Consider the following 20,581-nt stretch of genomic DNA (forward strand, 5'->3'; position numbering starts at 1 on the left):
CCAGGGGTGGTGGCGCAGACAGGTGTTGGCTCTGAGCCAGCTAGCACAGCCCAAACTGCACAGCTGCAGCTGGCTTCTCGGACAGATTAACAACAGCACAGCAGGAAGGAAGCAAAGAATGTTCTAAACAAGCAAGAGAAAGTAAGCCAAAAATCTAAGAATTTCCCTGCCAGTCTGAGGACGAAGATGAAAGGCACTAAATCTCTAGATAAAAGTCAAGGTAAAACATGCCCACCCATCCTGATACTGAACCACAGCAAGGCCACCGGTCTGGAAGACTAGATCTGTGCAGGGGTCCCATGATGGAGGCCGCATGCCCCGTTCAGCTGTGTTCACACAATCCTGTGGAAAGGAGGTTCCAGCTCCTTCGAGAGATGTTTTCTCACTTCCTACCACCTGGCTGATAGACAATGCCAGTTGTGTCTTTTCTCACCACAGCAAGAGCCTACCTAATCCATCGAGGAGCTCCAGAGACCAAGATGGCAGTCCCAGTGCCTAGGTTGCCATGAGCTCCGCAGCCCACCTGTACAAAGAGATCTGGGTTCTAGTCCTACCACCTCCTCTTTCCTCAACCAAATGAGTGTCAGGGGGTAAAGTTATTTTGTGTGTGTGGTTATCATGCCAACATAGAAATTGTCACTTTAGGTCAGAGAATGGCCATCCATTTTGTGTGATGGCATTTTCTGCTGGACATGGCCCTGTGGACTGTGCACGGGAGGGGCTTGTTCTTCACTCATGCCGGCCTCCAAGGTTACGTGTCTCTCAGCTTCTCTGTGTTGTCATTTATGGCTCTCTCATAAAACTGTCCAGAATTCAGTTTCATGTCTCTATACTTTCTGCCCATAGTACTTTCTAGGGTTACAAATCTCTTATGTTTTATTCCCTTCTGTGTCCATAGTAGTTCACCCAGCATGCCCAGGTGCTAAGAAGCTATGTTGACAGAACAGTCCACAAATAACAGACCCTTATAGGATGGGTGGGGGCAGTATTCTGCAGTGAAGCAAAGCCAGCCTGTGTGTCAATGTCTGTCCCTGTTGGAACCTGCTACCTTCCCTAGAACAAACTCGGTAACATCAGCTGAGCGCTATTCCTAGCTTTGGGTTCCTGACCGTTTTCATCCCCCTTAATGTTTTTCCTCCCCTCTTACTGTTCTTTCACTGGGAGTGTCAGAGGAATGTGTCTCATTTGGTTTAATTATTCAGAAAGCATCTCTGTATTTCCCATCCATTGAAAATGAGCTGCTTTCCCCAAAAGTCTTTACCATATGCCAAGTTGGTGGTCACTTCGTTCATTCCCTTAGGCGCGTATTCATTCAGTAAGCATATGCCAGCTTCTCTGTGTGGGGACACGAAGGTGAATCAGACCTGGTCCCCACCCCAAGGATTTCACAGCCCAGGTTAGAGGGAGACTAGTTATAAAACATGATAAGGACAACAATTCACACGCTTGGGATATAATGACTCAACTAAGGCAAATAGGAGGTTGAGAGAAGGCTTCTGGGCAGAGAGTGTCGAAGCTGGTTCTTAAAGGATAGGTAAGAGTTGACAAAATGGAGGTGGGCAGGTGTTTGAGGCAAATAAAAGATGGCAGGAAGATACGAAATCCCGAAACAACAAAGGGGTGTGTGTGGTTGGGTGGGGAGGTAGAGTACAAGCCACGCAGAGTTGCTGGAATCTAAATGAAGAGCTCGAGGGTGGCCTGTGACTGGAAAGAGCACGGTAAAGACTGCAGACACTGCGAACTCATTGATGATGCGGGCATGGAGGACCACGGTCAGGTCTTCAGCATCAGAGCGGGGAATGCAGGGAGTAAAGGGGCGATGGAGCTGGCTTTGGGAGGCTGCAGTCCAGAGGGGAAGGGCGATGGCCTGACTTCAGGCAATGGTGCTTGAGGTTCAAAAAAGAGAAGTGACAGACAAGAAATACTTAGGAAGCAAAATTGTGAATGCTTAGTTATTGATGATCTATGAATAATAAAGGAGAAGTCAAGGATGACCCTGAGATTTCTAGCTTGGTTGACAAGGTTGACGGTGATGAGATTGGATGAGGAAATGCTGGCTGGAGTTAATATTGGTAACAGCCAGCACCTGTTAACTTCTTCACATACACCAGGTATATTCCTGGTGCTTGGGACTTTATTTCATTTGTCCCTTACTGAAACCCCGTAAGGTGTCCCCTATTTTATGGCTGATGAACCTGGAATTAAGCCCATTTATTCTTGTACCTTTTTACTTAGTGTATGCATTGGCAGAACTGTTCTTTCCCACCAGCCCAGCTGAGCGCTGGGAGGGTTAGGAGGAGGCAGCAGGGCCACATTTGCAGGCTAGCCTAGGGTTGGGGAGAGGGCAGCCTACACCATGTACTTCCCAAAGTGAGATGTGCCCTGGAGCCGATGACAGCAGAACAGCCTCAGTCATAGGAATGAGAGAATCTGGGTCCCCTGGGCCCAGATTGACAACCTGCCAGGATCCAAGCCCAACACTGTTGCACCTGGGTGTCACCAAAGGGTCTCATGGCCCCCTCCTGGTCTGTGGCTCTCACAATGTCTCTCCTGAATGCTCCCTGACCTCCTTGGGCACAAGGGGCTGTGTCTCCACCTGTGCTCACCAGGCAGGCCCCTCAGCAAGCCCTGGGAGCCTGCCCCCAAACCCAGCTGTCACTCCCTCGGTTCCCCTGAGGAGGCCTCAGCCACTTCACACTGGGATCTGCAGATATTCCTGCTGCTGATGAATTGAAGTGGGGTGGCCACAGGAGGGGCTGGGAGCCAAGGACTGCTCCCCGCTCCTCCCCTCTCTCTTGGCCTGGCTGCCAATGGGGCTCCCTGCCTTCTGTGAATGCCCACAGCCCGGGCACATGGAGAGCAGGGCAAGACGCAGGGACCTGGGTTCTAGCTCACGCTCCACTATGAACCTGCTACGTGACTCTTCCCCTCTCTGGGTTCAGCTTCTCTATTTATAAAATAAGATGATTGGACTCGACGAGAAGGACTGCCTCGCACCTGAGATGCTGTCTCCGCTCCAGCCCAGCCACCTGCGCACCGGCTCCTGCTGGGGCCGCTTCATGTGCAGACTTGCAACAGCTTGGTCCAGGGGACAGCCCTGACCCGGCGGATGTTGGGGACCCCTCTGTAGCTCAGATGCTGGGGTCCTCTCCTTTATCCATCACGCCCCCTGCAGTGGGGAAAAGGAAAGGAGGGTGTCCCCCACAGCATGAACTCCGCGGGGCCTGCGGGGCCTTGGAGAGAGATCGCACAGTGAGCGAAGTCCTTTCTGTTCTCACGACCAAGGATTTTGGAGATTCAAATCCCTTTTTCTTTAGTGCCACCTGATTGTCATCAGCAGGGTGAGCCCATAATCTGTCATCCCAGGTAGGATACTTCTGAGCACGAACTATTAGTAATTATGCAGACAGTGGGCACAGATTTAGAGCATCCTGGGTAAACGGGGACAAGTGGCACCCTGCCCACATCCAATCCCGAACACTATCACTGAGCTGTTCAGCTAGCACTGGCCTTAGACTAAGCCCAGAGGAAACCAGATCACAGACAGCTGCCCCGAAGCCAGGAGGCTGAGTTCTGGGCCTGGCTCTGATGTTCATTCCCTCTGTGGAACTGAAGCGAGCTGGTGCCAAGACCCTGAGCCATGGCGTCCTTTGTCAAATGAAGGGTTGGAACAAAATGTGGTTTCTTTCAGTCTCAACATCCCGCTCTCTTTCTCCCTTTGGGTCCTTCCTTTTTGATTAAGATGTAAAGTCAGGCAGGTCACTGCCAAAGGTGGCCTTTGGTCCTGAGTGTAAAATGACCACCACATTCTCTGCCTCCACTGCCATCTGGAGACAGGCCCCTCCGTGCCCAGGATGGGGAAGCTGTGAAGCATGGTAGGATGGCTTTGCCGTCCCGGTTTGGCTCTGCTATTACATCCAGGTATGGCCCTGCAAGCTGCATATTGTCTCTAAGTCTCCCTTAGAGAACCCAGTGCCGGCCCTCCGTCAGCAGGTAGAGTGGTCCTAGGCCAGCCGCACGGCCCCTGCCTGCTTCTCTGAAACACCCTTTTGTGCTCGGCCTGAGACCCCTCTGTGACCTTGGCCAATAGCACCGATTGTAAAAAGTGAGCATGAGGAAGGATTTTGTGAGATGATTACCCAGGACCAAACTTTGAGCTCTGTGGTCTGTGCCTCAACACAGCACAGCTCTCCACCCAGGGGCTTCAGGCATCAGTCAGCCTCTGTGAGTCTGTTTATTTATAAAGCTGCTCTGTTTCTTTCCAGCATCGAGCATTTTACAGGCTTTAAGAAAGATTTGAGCCCTGGCCGGTTGGCTCAGCGGTAGAGCGTCGGCCTAGCGTGCGGAGGACCCGGGTTCGATTCCCGGCCAGGGCACACGGGAGAAGCGCCCATTTGCTTCTCCACCCCTCCGCCGCGCTTTCCCTCTCTGTCTCTCTCTTCCCCTCCCGCAGCCGAGGCTCCATTGGAGCAAAGATGGCCCGGGCGCTGGGGATGGCTCTGTGGCCTCTGCCCCAGGCGCTAGAGTGGCTCTGGTCGCAACATGGCGACGCCCAGGATGGGCAGAGCATCGCCCCCTGGTGGGCAGAGCGGCGCCCCTGGTGGGCGTGCCGGGTGGATCCCGGTCGGGCGCATGCGGGAGTCTGTCTGACTGTCTCTCCCTGTTTCCAGCTTCAGAAAAATGAAAAAAAAAAAAAAAAAAAAACAAAGAAAGATTTGAAGCATACCCAAGAGGGAAGGATGAAAAGGGAGTTTGGGGATTTTTTAAAGAACCAGTTTCTCCTGCTGGGGTCTCCCCTGTTTTTCTCTGTAACTTCTCAGTCTCCTCTGAACGTGTGCATGCATGTATGCATGTGTGCACACTCACACACACACATTCGCACACTCACACACGCCAGCCCATTTCCCACACCCTGAAACTGGTCCCCAGGGGTCTGGCTCCACCTAGCAGTGCCCAGTGGGTGCTCCCCTTCAGAAGGTCACTTCACCTCATACAACCTCACCCACACCTCCCCCTGCCAAAAATCCATTTCTGAATGTTCTACACACTACAACTCAAGTCATCTCCCACTATAGAGAAGCAATCCTTTATTTTTTCTCCCATGAAGGTGGGAGGGGTGCCCAGGGGGGCCAGGACTGAGAAGGCCGGCCCCTCAGCATCTGTGGCAGACCATGGTGTCAGAGTCCTGGGGCAGCTGTAACAGAGCACCCCACACCTGGGCGGGGGAGGCTTGAACAGCAGACATTTGCCGTCTCACAGGTCCGGGAGCCAGAGGTCTGAAGTTGAGGCGCCAGCAGGGTGTTTCCTCCTGAGGCCCATGGGAAGCACGTAGTCCATGACTCTTCCTTAGCTCTGGTGGTTTGTTGGCCGTCTTTGTCTTCCTCGGCCTGTGGGAGCATCACCCGATCTCTTCCTTTATCTTCACAGGGTGCTCTCCCTGTGTGGGTGTCTAAGTCTCCCCTTTTCATAAGGACACAAGTAGTGTGAAATCAGGGCCCGTGCTAATACAGGATGACCTCATCTTGACTCGTTACACCTGCCACACCCTATATTTTCAAATAAGTTTACATTCGAATTTACTTCGACATTCGAATTTTGGGAGGTGTATGGCCAGTAGGCACAGCCACCATCACAGCTGCCTGGCCCATGCAGGTTTGCATTAGATTCAGACAGATGGTAATGAAACAATGGAGCCAAGAACTGGTGGGCCATTACCTTTAATCCTAGCTTGCACCCAGCGGGCAAGTAAAAAACACACACTGGGCCTTATTCACCTCTGTTCCCCATCTCCTTTTTCTGCACAAACTTGGCACAAACTGGTTTCTTCAGCATTCTGCCATCTTGGCTACTTCTCCTCTCTTCCACGTGGCCTTTATCTGCTCTCCTCCAGCATGGGCTCCTCCTAGAACATAATCATTCTTTCCCTGGAACAATGTGATCTCTCTTCCTTTTAAAACCTTTTGGCATGAAAGCCCTCCACCAACACATATTAACATAATCACACCCATCCCAAGCAAGAAGGGCAACTAATATTATCACCTGGGTGATGGGCTTCCATGTGGGCAGCACCATCTTTAACAAAGTGAGCATAATATATTTTATCTGCCCAACAGGAGGACATGATTCAACCCAAACAACTATGTTACTGAAATTCCACAAATCTGGGACACCCCTCCCCCCTAGACTAATTAGTGTGTGTCACTGGTAGCCTGAGGGACTTGCTTGAGAAAGCTTCCTATTCAGACACCAGAACCCACTGATCAAGTGACTGGGGTTCCTTAGCTGGAGAACCCAAACACAACTACCTAAGAGGTCCTCCAGAACCAGCCTCGGTGTACCGACACTGTATGGCCAGGAGCCGCCATCATAGCCATTCACATGCAGGTTCCCATTGGATTCGGGCAGACAGTAAAGAATGGCGGAGTCAGAGGATGGTGGGCCATTCTGTTTATTGGTGTCTCACCAAGACAAGCAAGCCACAAGAGAAGACAAAGGCAAGGGATCAGTAGGAACCGAGAGAGAGCAAGCTCCCGGTCTGCCCCACTTTATAGTATAGAAATCAAAACCTTTAATCCAATATACAAACAAGGAAGTCTCTGATACAAAGTCACTTATCTGAGGCATAATGGGATTCCTCATAAGAGTGCACCACCCCCCATCATGCAACAGTCAAGGGTGTGGGGAAAAGCTGTCTTAAAACTAAGCCTCAGGCTATAACGACCCAGCTTGCTTACAGCCTGTCCCCCACACACAATGCAAACTATAAGCGAGCAAACGTATATATCAATTTACAAACTTATTTGACAAACATTCCACCCCTTTTGCTCGCTTCCCAATCTAAACCACAGGTATCTTTCATGATGGTCACTGTGCAAGGAGTGGGATACATTGCATAAACAGAAACAGTACCAACTACAGCAATAGGATTAACAAATCAAAAGCTATGGGTGAAACAAGAGAGCTATCAGCAGCACCAAGAGAGGCGAATCTTTTCCCTCTGGTAGAATACAGGCCAGAGTTTTGTCTGCAGACAGCACTGTAGCTGGTACCAGAGGCCGCCCTGAGCGGGCATACCAAACCTTATTGGCCAATACACTGGCATCTGCTGATTCTATGTGTAGTAAAATAGGAGAACTCATTATTGGCCATAAAGAAATTACGAAGATGCCCTTCATAATGCTGTCCCCCTGAGCACTCAAGGGATAATACACTTCTACCTTAGGTGGCCAGGTGCTGGTTGCCCAAGGAGTTAACTGGAGGTCCACCTCCAGCCCATTTCCCCATGGTGCCAACAAGGCCACCCATCTCAGATGGGAGGCCTATACAGTCCAGGGCCAAGTCCATCGAAGCTGTTGGGCTTGAAGAAGGGCTGTTGGGGCAGGCAAGAGCACCTTGCCCTGCTGTACAAAACTTGGCTTGAGTAAAATGTCCTTGGTGCGTATCTGCAACTGAATAGGGGCAGCTGCCCAGTGCAGGAGGGTCTCTACTCGAGCTGGGCTCCCCCGTCGAGGTCTCTCATTCAAAATCTGGAGTACTGTCCATAAGTGGTGTGTCCATCCAGTAAGGGAGCTGGTGCCCCCATCCTGTCGCAGTCCCTGCTTTAAGAGTCCATTATACCACTCAGTGATACCAGCAGCCTGGGGGTGGTAGGGAACATGGTACTTTTAGTCCACCCCCAGCTCTTGAACCCATTGCCTCACCGTTGAACCAGTGAAGTGGGTACCATTGCCACTTTCAAGGAGCAGCGGTTGCCCGTATGCAGCACTCAGGCAGTGCAGAGCCTGTATGACTGCCCTCTGGTCAGGGTTACGGGTGGGGTAAGCAGCAAGCAGCCCGGTGGCAGTATCTACACAAGTGACTGCATACTGGTACCCTTCTGACTTTGGTCAGGGTCCAATGATGTCTATCTGCTATCATGTCAGTGGAACATGACCCCTCTGGACCTGTCCAGGTGATACCAGTGGTTTCTGAGGGTGCTCCTTGGAACATACTGCACATTGCTCACAGGCTGCAAGTACCTCTGCATAGGACACAAGCAAGTTCCACGCCTTAACCATAGCCCACACAGTTTTCTGTCCTGCATGGAGCAGGCGCCGGTGGAGCCACTGTGCCACATCACCTGCAGGTGCAGTCTTTAACCATCGCACCCTTGCCAATGTATCTGCCTCATCATTCCCAGGATGGGCTAGAGGGGCATGCCCTGTGACACGATATACTGTCACCTGCTTCTGGTGTCCTATTTCCCATAAGTCCTGCCACATGGCCTGACCCTATAGTGGACGGTGCATTACCATCCACTGGTTAATGTGCCAAGTAGCAATCCAAAGGGTCAGTCCATGATAGACAGCCCAGCTGTCAGTACAGATCACCAGAGGTAAAGATTCATTATGGGCAACTAGCCAAACAGCTCTTAGTTCTGCCCATTGGCTGCTTTGGCCTGTACCCGTGTCCATCCAGATAGTCTCAGTGGCTGGATGGAAGGCTATAGCCATCCATTTGGCAGGTTGGCCCCTGCTGGAACCATCAGTATACCAGGCATCCTCGGGGATGGGCACTCGCCCTTCCTGGTAAGGACTGACTTCAGGTTCTGCCTCCTGAGCCCCAGCTGCACCTGACTATTAGGTCGCATACCTGACTGGACCCAAGACTTCCTGCAGTTCTGCCCTCAACAGGCTGGTGCTAAGAGCACAGCGTTGTTGCAGGTAGGTACCCCACTTGGCCAGGGTGGACATTTTGGCCATACCAATATGTGGTTTGGTTGCCCAATCTCTCACTCATCCTGCAATAGGGTATGTTGTCTTGACTGTAACTGGTGTTGTGGTTGTAATGCTCTCAGTGGCCAGGAGGGCAGCATACACAGCTGCCAGCTGCTTCTCCACTAATTAGTAATGAATTTCAGCACCTTTCCACAACTGGGACCAAAACCCAATAGGTTGCTATAAGTGCTCTGTCCGCTGCCACAAGCCCCATCCAAACCCCTCCGAGGTTACATGAACATCCAGCTCACAGGGCATGGAAGGATCAAACACATTCAAGGCCTGTGCCACCTTGACAGCTCTCTTAGCTGCTGCAAATGAACCTTGCACCTGCTCAGTCCAATCCCAACAAACCCCCTTCTGAATAATGTTGTACAAGGGGCAAATGGGGTATAAATGCTCGCCAATACCCCAACAAACCTAAGAATTCCTGTAACTGTTTTACTGTAGTGGGCACGGGGTATGCTTGGACCTTATGTATAACTGCGTCAGGGATAACTTTTACTAACACTAATCACTAAATGCACAGCCCAGGTTTAGTCTGCTCTCGCTGCCGCGAGGACACTGGGCGTGAGAAGCTTTCACCCTGAGTCTCAGAGCCAGGACTCCATCTTAAGTTCTTTTGTCCCTGTCTTAGATTTCATTCTTGACATCGATCAGACCAAGGTAGCCTGCTCTTGGCAATGGGCCAGGAGGGAGCGGGAGCTCTGCTGACAGTAGATACCGCAACTCTCAGCGTCCATCTGGTCTGAGTCTCTAAAGCCGAAGCTCTCTGCCTGGACGCTGACGCCCTGCGCCACCGCGGGGGCTCTTTGCTTCCCACCACTGCTCTCTCTCCACCTTGGGCATACATACAAAGATTGAATGAATAACACTCCTTAGTTTATATAAACAATTAGTATCGGTTTAGGCAAGGACCCTTTTTAATATTATTCATTTCTTCCCGTTTATGTCCAAACCCCCCCCTTCATTCCCTTTCTTCCCAACGACCCCCACAACCATTCTGCTAAGTCCAATGTGTTCCTTTTTGTTCACTGGAGTTCTTAGAAAATGTGTGTTGTTTTGTGTTCATTAATTTATTTTATTTTTTTATTGAGGATACAATAAAATGCACACATAAAGAATGCAGATTATGAAGTGCACAACTCCATGAATTATATTAATAACTGTATACATGGTCCTGACGTCTGAAGATCTAAACATTTCCAAAGCTCCTGAAGGTTTCTTATGCTCCTTCTTTGTCAATACTAACCCCCAAAATACCATCCTTCTGCCCCTACCATCATAGACCCCTTTCTTGAATTTCAGATAAATGGAGTTATTTTCAATAGTATATAATCTTTATCTTTTTTTTTTTTTTAACCTGGCTTCTTTTACTCATCATTATGTTCATTTTCATCGCTGTGTGGTATTCAGTTGTGTGATCATTTGAATTGGAAGACCTATCGATGGACCTTTGATTGTTCCCAAATTTATGACTATCATGAATAAAGCAATTATGAGTATTTTTGTGCATGTCTTTTGGTGAACATCTGAGCTTATTTCTTTCAGGACTACACCTAAGAGTAGAACTGTAGATCATCGGGTAGTAGGCATTTTCCCTTTTCTGACACACTACTTGTGCCAGCATTTCTTCCAGCAACACATGTGACTTCCAATGGATGCCAATCCTTGCTGCTCAAAGGCCCTGGCCAGTTGGCTCAGCGGTAGAGCGTTGGCCTGGTGTGTTGAAGTCCCAGGTTCGATTCTTGGTCGAGGCACACAGGAGAAGTGACCATCTGTTTCTCCACCCCTCCCCTCTTCATTTCTCTCTCTCTCTCTCTCTCTCTCTCTCTCTCTCTTCCTCTTCCACAGTCATGGCTCAGCCCTGAGTACTGAGGATATCTCCATGGAGACTCTGCCTCAGGCACTGAAAATGGCTCGGTTTTGAGGATGGGCCCAGATGGGCAGAGCATTGGCCACAGATGGGAGTTGCAAGGTAGAACCCAGTCAGGGCACATGCAGGAGTCTATCTCTCCATCTCTCTTCCTCTAACTTGGAAAAGAAGAAAAACAAAAAAATGATATGGTCAGCCTGCTGTGGTTAGCCATCCTGGTGAGGATGTGTGGTCTCCTCCTGGTGGTTTCAGCCTGCATTTTCTTGATAACTGAGGGTGCTGAGCACACATGCAGTAGATGTGGATATTGACTAAACATTTATGGTTGTCCATGAAGTGCCTGATCAAATCTGATGCCCATTATTTAACTGGGCTAATTGCTTTTCCATATTGATTTGTCTTATTTTTAAGTGAGTCATTTATTGGATGTAGAGAGAAATACTTTTTTCCTGTCCATTGTTGGGCTGTTCACCCTTTTAATGATGTCTTTTGGTACAATTACAATTTTATTTTTAATTTAGTTTTATTATTTTTTTATAAACTCTTTCCTTTTTTTTAAGATTTTATTTTTTGATTTTTGGAGAGAGAAGGGAGGGGGTGTGGAGGAGACTGAGAAAGAGAAGGGAGAAGCAGGAAGCATCTACTTGTAGTAGTTGCTTCCTGGATGTCCATTGATCAGGCAAGCCGAGGGATTTGAACCGGTGACCTCAGCATTCCAGGTTGATGCTTTATCCACTGCGCCACCACAGGTCAGGCTGTTCTTAATGTTAATGAAAACTAAGTTATTAATTTTTCCTCTTATGGTTAGGGTGTGTGTGTGTGTTTGTGTGTGTGTGTGTGTGTGTGTGTTTTAAGAAATTTTTGGCTAGTCGTGGCAAATTTTAAATTTATGTATTTTTCATATATATTCTATTTATGTCAGTGTTATTGTGTCATAAATCTCATTTTTCCCACCAAGGGCTGCTTTTACTTCCCATCCTTGTTGCCATCTGCACATCTAATCTGTTTCTTCTAACCACTGTGTAATGCCCATGATGGGCACTGCGCTCTGCCAAGCGGCCCCCGCTGCCCTGCCCCTGCCCTGTGCACTCACGCCTGTATCACACTGGATGCTGGTGTGGGGGGCGCTCGAGCCAGGAAAGTTTTGTTCTTCATAACATGCAAATGATATGCAGAATCTCAGTCTCTCCACACCTCCCTGACTCCAGGCTGTGTTTACTTTCACTTATTTGTACTTAAGTATCTCTGTGTCAAAGCCGAACTTTTTTATATCTATGCAGGATAGCCAGGAGGGATGGTTCCCAAACTTCGACCAATGCACTGGGTCACTTGCAGAGACCTGGGGCCCCTCACCCCGGAGGCTTGCTCTCAGTAGGTGTAAGATGAGGCCCAGGAGCCTATATTTCCCTCAAACTCCCCTAGGTGATTCTGACATGCAACCAGGTTTTATCTACTCAAGAAATATTTATCAGGCACTTACTACATGCCAGGCACTGAACTAGGCACTGTGAACAGAGCAAACAAATAGTCCATTCTTAAAGAGAAAACGGGTCATAAGCAAGAGAGACTTGGAAAAGTATGTTAGATGTTAGAGAGATAGAAACGCTGAGGAGGAAAATGAAACAGGGAAGGAGAAAAGCAGGTGCCAAACATAGATTGTACTTATTTTCTTTTATTGTAATTTAATAGTTTAACGTTTTTATTTTATTAGTATAGTTGATATACAATATTATATTAGTTTCAGGTGTACAAGATAGTGGTTAGAGATTCATAGAACTTACTTAGGAAGTGGCCCCCCACCTCGATTAGTCTCACACCCATCCGTCTAGCACCATCCATAGTTATTGCAATATTACCGACTTTTTCCACATGCTCTCCTTCACCTCCCTGGGACTATTTTTATAACTACCAATTTGTACATCTTAATCCCTTCACCTTTATGACTCAGCCTCCCATCTGGCAACCATCCGTTTGTTCTCTGTATCTATGAGTCTGTTTCTGTTTGTTTGTTCATTTAGTTAGTTTTTAGATTTCACATAGAAGCGAAATCATATGGTATCTGCTTTTCTCTGACTTCCTTCACTGAGCATCATGCCCTCCGGGTCCATCCCTGCTGTCACAGATAACAGGCTTGCACGTCAATGGGGTCATGGGGAAGGTCCCGCCGAGAAGGAAGCAGTTGAAGAAAGACCTGAAGGGGCTTTGGAGAGCCATGTGGGAATCTGGGGCAAGAGCAGGCAGGCGGGGCACGCAGATGTCACTCTTTCACTTTCCCACCTTTCACGTGTGGGTCACACCTGGGGCATCGCTTGCTGCGCCTAAGTATTCCCAAACTTTGTGGCAAGGACATCTACTCACTGGACACAGGCCCTGCTGCTCTCACTCCAGGTTCTGTGACCATGCTGGCAGGTCACAAAACAGCCATCTACCACTCCCCTTCCTCCATTCCATCAGACCTCGAGTTTTGGGTGATCCTTTGTGTGACCACATTCTTTTCTTTCTTTTTTTTTTTTTTTTTCCATTTTTCTGAAGCTGGAAACGGGGAGAGACAGCCAGACAGACTCCTGCATGTGCCCGACCGGGATCCACCCGGCTCGCCCACCAGGGGGCGACGCCCCGCCCTCCAGGGGGCGATGCTCTGCCCCTCCGGGGCATCGCTCTGCTGCGACCAGAGCCACTCCAGCGCCTGAGGCAGAGGCCACAGAGCCATCCCCAGCGCTCGGGCCATCCTTGCTCCAATGGAGCCTTTGCTGCGGGAAGGGAAGAGAGAGACAGAGAGGAAGGAGAGGGGGAGGGGTGGAGAAGCAGATGGGCGCCTCTCCTGTGTGCCCCAGCCGGGAATTGAACCTGGGACTTCTGCACGCCAGGCCGACGCTCCACCACTGAGCCAACCGGCCAGGGTGTGTGGCCACATTCTTTTGGATAGATGGGGCCCAGCATTAGGCAAGAAAGGAATCATGTTTAGTCTAAGCTAGTCATGGCAGTCCTATTATCTTGCCCAGGACTTCTTCAGACATGGGAATAGGATGCAATCTGGCTTTGAGAAAAAGTCTACTGCATGATTTCTGCAGTAAATGTTCTGCATGGATAAGAGATGCACAGATAAAGTCAGATCCTCTTCTCTTTCAACATATTATTATGAAACAACAATGTCAGGAGCAATGGCAGCCATCATGTGACCTTGAGGGAAGCTAACTTGAGGACAATTCAAATACTAGGGATGACAAGAGAGATGGAAGAAACTTGGATCTTTGGTGACAGAGTTGCTGCATTAACCAACCCTGGAACCATCTAGACTTCTTATGTGAGATATTATTTAAGTCAGTTGAGTGGGGATTATCTGTTACTTTCAGCCAAAAGCACTAACCGCTATACACTCCATTCCCACACCCTTGGCATAATTAGGACACTTCTCTGATAGCTCCCTGAAGATAGGGGCTAGGCAGTCAACTCTCTACTCTTAGGACCTCATGGACCACCGACACTCAGGATGTGCCCGGGCTGACTGGCGGACGTAACCTGCTGTCATGGGGCACAGAGCGAGCTGTGTGGAGCAAAGGTCGAAGTCCCAGGGAGAGTCAACTTCTCCGGCTCTGGGTCCCCATGCTTACTACTCGGGTTCTTTTGTGTCTGCCTCCTCAACAGCCCATGAGCTTCACCCAGGGCAAGAAATTACCATCATTCTCGTGGCGCTGAGTCCTTGGGACCCTGCACGATACCAGGTGTACAGCAGGTGCTCAGCAGAGGTTTTCGGCATGTTGGCAAGTAGTGAAGAGCAACTGAGAACCAGAGGAGGGCAGGGGGCAGGGGGCTGGTAGAAGTGACGGCACTAAGGAGGGGGCATGTGAGGAGTGAGGTTCCAGAGGATGGTTTTCAGGGAAGGTGTGTGCAGTGGACAGTGGACGCTGTGAAACAGTAGGGTGAGGCCCAGGGCCCCTGACCAAGGCCAGTGGTCATGCGGACGAGTGAGCCTGAGCCAACAGTTATCAGCATGCCCATCCAGTTCCCTCCTCCTTGTCCTCCTCACCCACACCTCCACCTGTGTTCTCTCTCTCTCTCTCTCACTCTCTCTCTCCCTTGGAAATGAGGACACAGCTGAGGCTGGCCGGGATGAACCTCTAGCTGAGTGTCCTTCCAGCTGTGGTTCCCAAAGCAGTTTTATCAGAATCAGTAACTTTTGTTCCCTGCCTTCACCTCTCACTCTGTTGCTCCAAACAGCTGCGGACGCAAACAGAGAGAAGGCTGCACAGATAGATGTCCCCGCCTCACCTCCAGGCCTGCTGCAGACAGTTCTGCAGTGCGACAGATGCCTGCACCGTGGGCGACTGACCCACGGGTGTGAGGGCCGTGACAGTGATAGGGAGAAGCATGGTGGCCACAGCACTGAGTGCTTGCCATGTGCCAGCAGTGTGAGGATCGTAACGTGCCTCAGGGGCCCCTTCTGTCTCACGGCCTCCACTGTCCCCATGAAGAAGCCACACTGCACACACCTTCTCTGCAGACCGTCCTCTGGAACCTCACTCCTCATGTTCCCCCCTCCCTGGCGCCGCTCACTTCTACCAATCCCCTGCCCCTCTGCTTGCCTCTGGTTCCTCAGTCGCCTGACACCTGCCGCTACCACTGTCCTCCATCCTATGGAAGAGGAAATTGGGAACCCCCCTAAAAGAGAGAGAGAGAGAGAGACTCTAACTCTCATTTGCCGTGTGACCTTCTGTGACTTTGTTTCCCCAAAGTAGAGGCAGGAGCCCCTTCTCCAATCCTCTGAGGTGTAACCAAGGGCATTGGGAATTGGAACCAAGGCAAGACACGGGACTGTCTTGTTGCAGGATGGCTAGCCAGCAGAACGAGGGTCCAGCTATGGGTTCAAGGCACCACTCAGGAAGTGCTGACTCAGTCTCTTGACCCGAGTAGGTGGACAAAGCTCTTCATTGCTCACATGTCTTCCCTCGGGATGGAGCCGATGAGAGCTTTCTGCAGTCAGTGGGCTTCATCGGAACTGCACATCCGGGAGGCTGGTAGGTAAGGCAGTGTTCTCCTTACAGATCGCCTCACGAACACCTGAGACAGCGCACTTGGCTCCTGCCAGGTCTGCTCACAGTTAGCCCTGGATAATGCTGCCCCTGCGTGCCAGCCACAAGTGGGCATGGGACAAGTCCTTTCTGGCCTTCCCGGAATGCTGTCCCTCGGAAGCACTGAGATGCAATGTCTGAGCAAGCTTCCAGCCTGGCCCGGGCTTCCTCACAGAACTGGCCGCTCCTCCCGGGAAGCACGCTGCTCTCCGCCAGGGCTGGTCCCTCTCGGCTCCTCACTGCGTTTGCCTCCACTGCTCTGGCCACGGTGGCTGTTGGGCTTCGCACCGGCGCTACTGGCTGCACATGGCTACATCTCTACACCGGCTCCTAACACCTCATTAGCTGGCGTGGGCCCTGGTATTTTAATGGCAGGTCTGGGTTTTGAAAAACACATTGCCAGGTTACAGCTGAATGTGTCTAAATTTAAGCTCATGTCATTTTTCAGACATGAGCAGTGGTGTGGCCGGGGGACCTAGTTCCACTCCCCTGGACTGCCTGGCCAGGTGCTCATTCGGCATTCCTGGAGTAGCCACCGGACAAGCTGGCTGCAGGCTGCCCCCAGCTTTCTAGGGGTCTGACCTTTCATGGCTGCAGAGGAGCAAGTTCAAGGTGAGTAGACAGGGCTTCTAAGGGCCTTCCTCCTTCACTTGGCCCTCCTGGGCACCAAGGTCTCTCCTTGGGATGGCGCTCAGACCCTTCTGCTTCGCCTGGTTTCCTCCTCGGCCTGGTCTCGCCGCTCAGCCTACAGCCTTCCAGAAAGAGGTAGGAAGACCAGGAGTGGCCGTGTCTCGGAGGCCAGTCCTTGTAGTGATGTGATCCTCACAGAGAGAGCCATCTCTGGGGGGGGGGAGGGGGTATTTCCAAGGGCAGTGACACACTTGACACACTTTCACGTGGAGAAAGAGCCCTGGGAACGTCCCATTGGCCTGACATGACGGGCATTGCCAAGACCCCTCCGCTGAGGCTAGCTGACCCCAGCCCTGCCCTTTATCTTGGCCATGTCCTTCACAAGCCCTTGTACACTGTGAGTCACTGGGGCCCACCCTGGCAGGTAATTTACCTGTGTTTCAATGTGTGCGGAATGTTCATCACCAGTATGTGCTGTGTGTATGTGCTTGAAGGGGGACCTTGTGGGGTCCGCGTGTGTGTGCACTGCCCCCCTTAACCACTGTGTCCACGGTGCACTCTGAGGTGGCACCCCGTTTCTTCTCACAAGGGCATTTGTGCAGAACATCATGTCCTCTTCCCTCCATTTTATAGGTTCCTGTCCTGTAAGAATCAGATCATCATGCATATAGATGACAACATTAAGGGATGGAAGACCCCAGTTATGATAAGTACCAGGTGAGGACAGAAGCCAGCTCTTCTGAGCTCTCAGTGGGTGGGGCTCATCCCAGTGCACCCAACTATAAAAGCCAGGAAAGACGCTGGAGACTCTGGGCGCTGGGCCCTGCTGCTGAGTCTGCTGGCAGCGAAAGGCCATGCCCCTCACTAGTTCCACTGAACGTGTCCTGGGAGCCAGGATCTGCCCAAAGACCCTTATGTAGGAGGATAATTCGTATGTATGCAGTAAGAGGGGTGTCTGAGTGCCGGTTCCTGACTCTGCTTTACACTCAGACTCTCCTGTACTAACACGGGAATGAGGTAGGCCTGCTGCCCATGGAACAGTCCAACTCTCGCTGTTCCTTGACAACAGCCAGACCCGAGCAAGACGCTGTGGTTTGTCAAAGCAGAGGGGACCGTCCTGTTGACAACTAGCCAGCTAACTTCACAGATCACAGTGACTACATAGTCCACTTCCGGCCAGTGAGTCAGAAACATAAGTTTTCTGGCAGAAGAGGTGAGTGAGGTTCTGGAGAAAGTTTTTGCCTTTGTGCTAAAAAAGAACAGAAGTAATCAGGCCTGGGCCTCCTGCTTTCCCTACCGGAACTCAGATGTGATGTGTAGAATGCCAGCAGCCATCTTGTGACAATGAGGTGACCATGAGAGAATGGATACAGGATGCCAAGGGGGGAGGAGGACCTGGACCTCTGGGACGTCACCGAGCCCTGAACCAAGGCCAGCAACTGCCTACTCCAGACTTCTGGCTCTGCGCTAACAAGTCATCATTTTGTAGCTGGGTTTTCTATTCTTGCAGCTGAATGCGTTCCTGTCTGATACAGACAGGTGGTCCCCTCCCTGTTTCACAGATAAGAAACATGAGATGCCTTGGACAGTAAAGTAAGGAAGAGATCATACTATAGAGTTTGAACCCAGAAACATGGACAGCAGAGCCCTAGCTCTCTCATTGCTAATAGTTTGTTAAGCAAATCACTAGTATACTTAAGATTGCACAGAGGACATTTATCCTATTTAAAAGGACACTTACAGGCTTACCTTCATATTATATAAATATAAGTGCAGTAGCCCCTGTCCTCAGAGCAGTCCTCTGTCTGGCCATAGTCACTTGGATAGCCAGCCCCTCTTGAGAGGATGTGGGACTCACCAGGTGAGCAATGCAAACTCTCTTCAGATAGAGGCCATCTGCAGGGGGCAGGAGGTCAAGCGCAGCCTACAGGAGACCCCGGCACACCAAGTTAGACCCTGCAGCCTACAATGAAGAACCAGGCCTAGAGAGGGCTGGGGCCAAAGTTACCTCACAAAGGCAAGCCTGACACCCGAAGCCAGGCCTCCTTCCCCAGCTGGGCACTCTCTGTCCTCCTCAGCTGTTTCGGGAGCCCCTTTCCAGTGCAGCCGCTTCCAGCCCACGTGGTCAAGGCTTGGGCCAGGCTGAGCACAGAGCCCTTGTGGTCCTCGTCCATGTCTCCACACTGAAGCTGCTGGTCCATCTCTGGCACAGCCACTGTCACACTGCCACCCTGTTCCCAGGGTCCTAGGTATATGGGGTCCTAGGGCTGGGGACACGTGATCCTGGCTCACTCACTGGTTAGGTGCGGTAATTACTGGCTTGGGGCTGGTGACTGTCAGCGGGAACTTCCTTTTGTCCTCTGTCTCAGAGCCAGTTTCTTGAATCTTAAATTTCTTCTTGAGGCTTCTCCACACGCCTCCTTGGCTGGGAGTCGGAGAGAAATGCAGCCGTGGAAATTCACCTCCTCCTTGATCCTCGAGTCCTCCCCAGCTCCCAAATCCCTTCAGAGCCTTCCTCTTCCCCCCCTTTTTTGCCTCATCTTCATCCCTGCTTCAACACACACACACACACACACACACACACACACACACACACACCCTCTAACAAGTTACCTTCAAGGTATTTATAGACTCAGCAGTTCCCGGAGGGGCGCTCTCTGGGCAGCCAGCTGCCTGCCTGGCCAGCCTCCAATTAGCCTGGTGCCCTCTGCCTGGGGCTTTGATGTGCCTCAGACTCTCCAGGCAGAAGGCACAAGTGGGGGGGCCTGATGTCCCTCCAGCTACTGCAACAGCAAATCTAGGTGACGCTAGGCTGATGCTTGAGTTGTCACCCACAACTAAGCTGTGTTTCTTTGTGGTAGGCAAGGAGGGGTGTGTGTCCGGTGGCGGGGTGGGGGGGGGGGGTAGAATGCGTGTGCGTTAGAGCACAGCATTTTGCTCAGTGGCCCCATTTCTCCCTTCCTCTCCCTTGTGAAGAGTAACACTTGTCTGAACCGTGTTTAAAGGTGTTAGGAATCTAAGCCTTTCTGCCCTGTCAAAGCTTTAGAACTCAGACAGAACCGGTATTGTGTAGCAATGGAAGTTTTAAAAACGGGAAGCTACCTCTGGGACACAGAATAGGTTTGAACTCCTGGCTCTGCCCGGGGTCTCCTAGTTTTTTTCCTCACTTTTAAAAAAATGTGGTTAAAAAACCCCATCAAATTTACCATGCAAACATTCCTAAGTGCACAGTTCATTTCTGGGTGTAAAGTGCACATTGCAGTAGGACCAATCCCCACAACTCTCATCTTCCCGAATGGAAACTCTGTCCCCTGGAAACACGCACTCCCCAGCCCCTCCCCCAGCCCCTGGCAACGACCCTCTGCTCTCTGTCTCCATGAATTTGACTTTTCTGGCACCTCATAGAAGCAAAATTACACAGTATTTCTCCCTTTGTAACTGGCTTATTTCATCGTGTCCTCAAGGTTTATTCACACTGTAGCACGTGTCAGAATTTCTTCTTTCTAAATTTTTTTTATAAAGATTTTATTTATTCATTATAGAGAGGGGAGAGAGAGAGAGAGAGAGAGAGAGAGAGAGAGAGAGAGAGAGACAAGGAGGAGGAGCTGGAAGCATCAACTCCCATATGTACCTTGACCAGGCAAGCCCAGGGTTTTGAACCGGCAACCTCAGCGTTTCCAGGTTGACACTTTATCCACTGTGCCACCACAGGTCAGGCAGAATTTCCTCTTTCTAAGGCTGAACCAGGTTCCATTGCATGGGTAGACCACATTCTGCTTATCCACTCAACTGGGTTGCTTCCAGCTGTTGGTTATTGTGAGCAGCACTGCTATGAACATAGTGTATAAATATTGTAGATGCCCTTTGGGATATCCTCTGTGTCCTCTAAAGATGAAATGAGCCACCCAAGACATATTTGCAAAATGAAGGGAGAATGAATGCCTTTGTGTGGCTATGTGCTGGTTTCCAGGTCCAGGCAACGCCCTGGGAGACCTGCCTGAAGGCCCTGGGAGGCGAAGGCAACAGGGATGACGTGGCCTGAGCCCCCACCCTCACCTCCAGCCGGAGTGACTCCACTTCCATCTGGTTGTTCATTCTGCACATCGTCATCTGCTCATGATGGGCACTGTTTAGGAGGTGGTAGGAACCCCGCAGGGAACAACTCAGACCACCGTCCCTGCCCTCACAGAGATTACACTCTCAGGGAGGAGACAGGACATGAACACACGACAGGAGGACAATACTGTATA

This window comes from Saccopteryx leptura, chromosome 2, assembly GCF_036850995.1.
Source record: "Saccopteryx leptura isolate mSacLep1 chromosome 2, mSacLep1_pri_phased_curated, whole genome shotgun sequence".
NCBI lineage: Eukaryota > Metazoa > Chordata > Mammalia > Chiroptera > Emballonuridae > Saccopteryx > Saccopteryx leptura.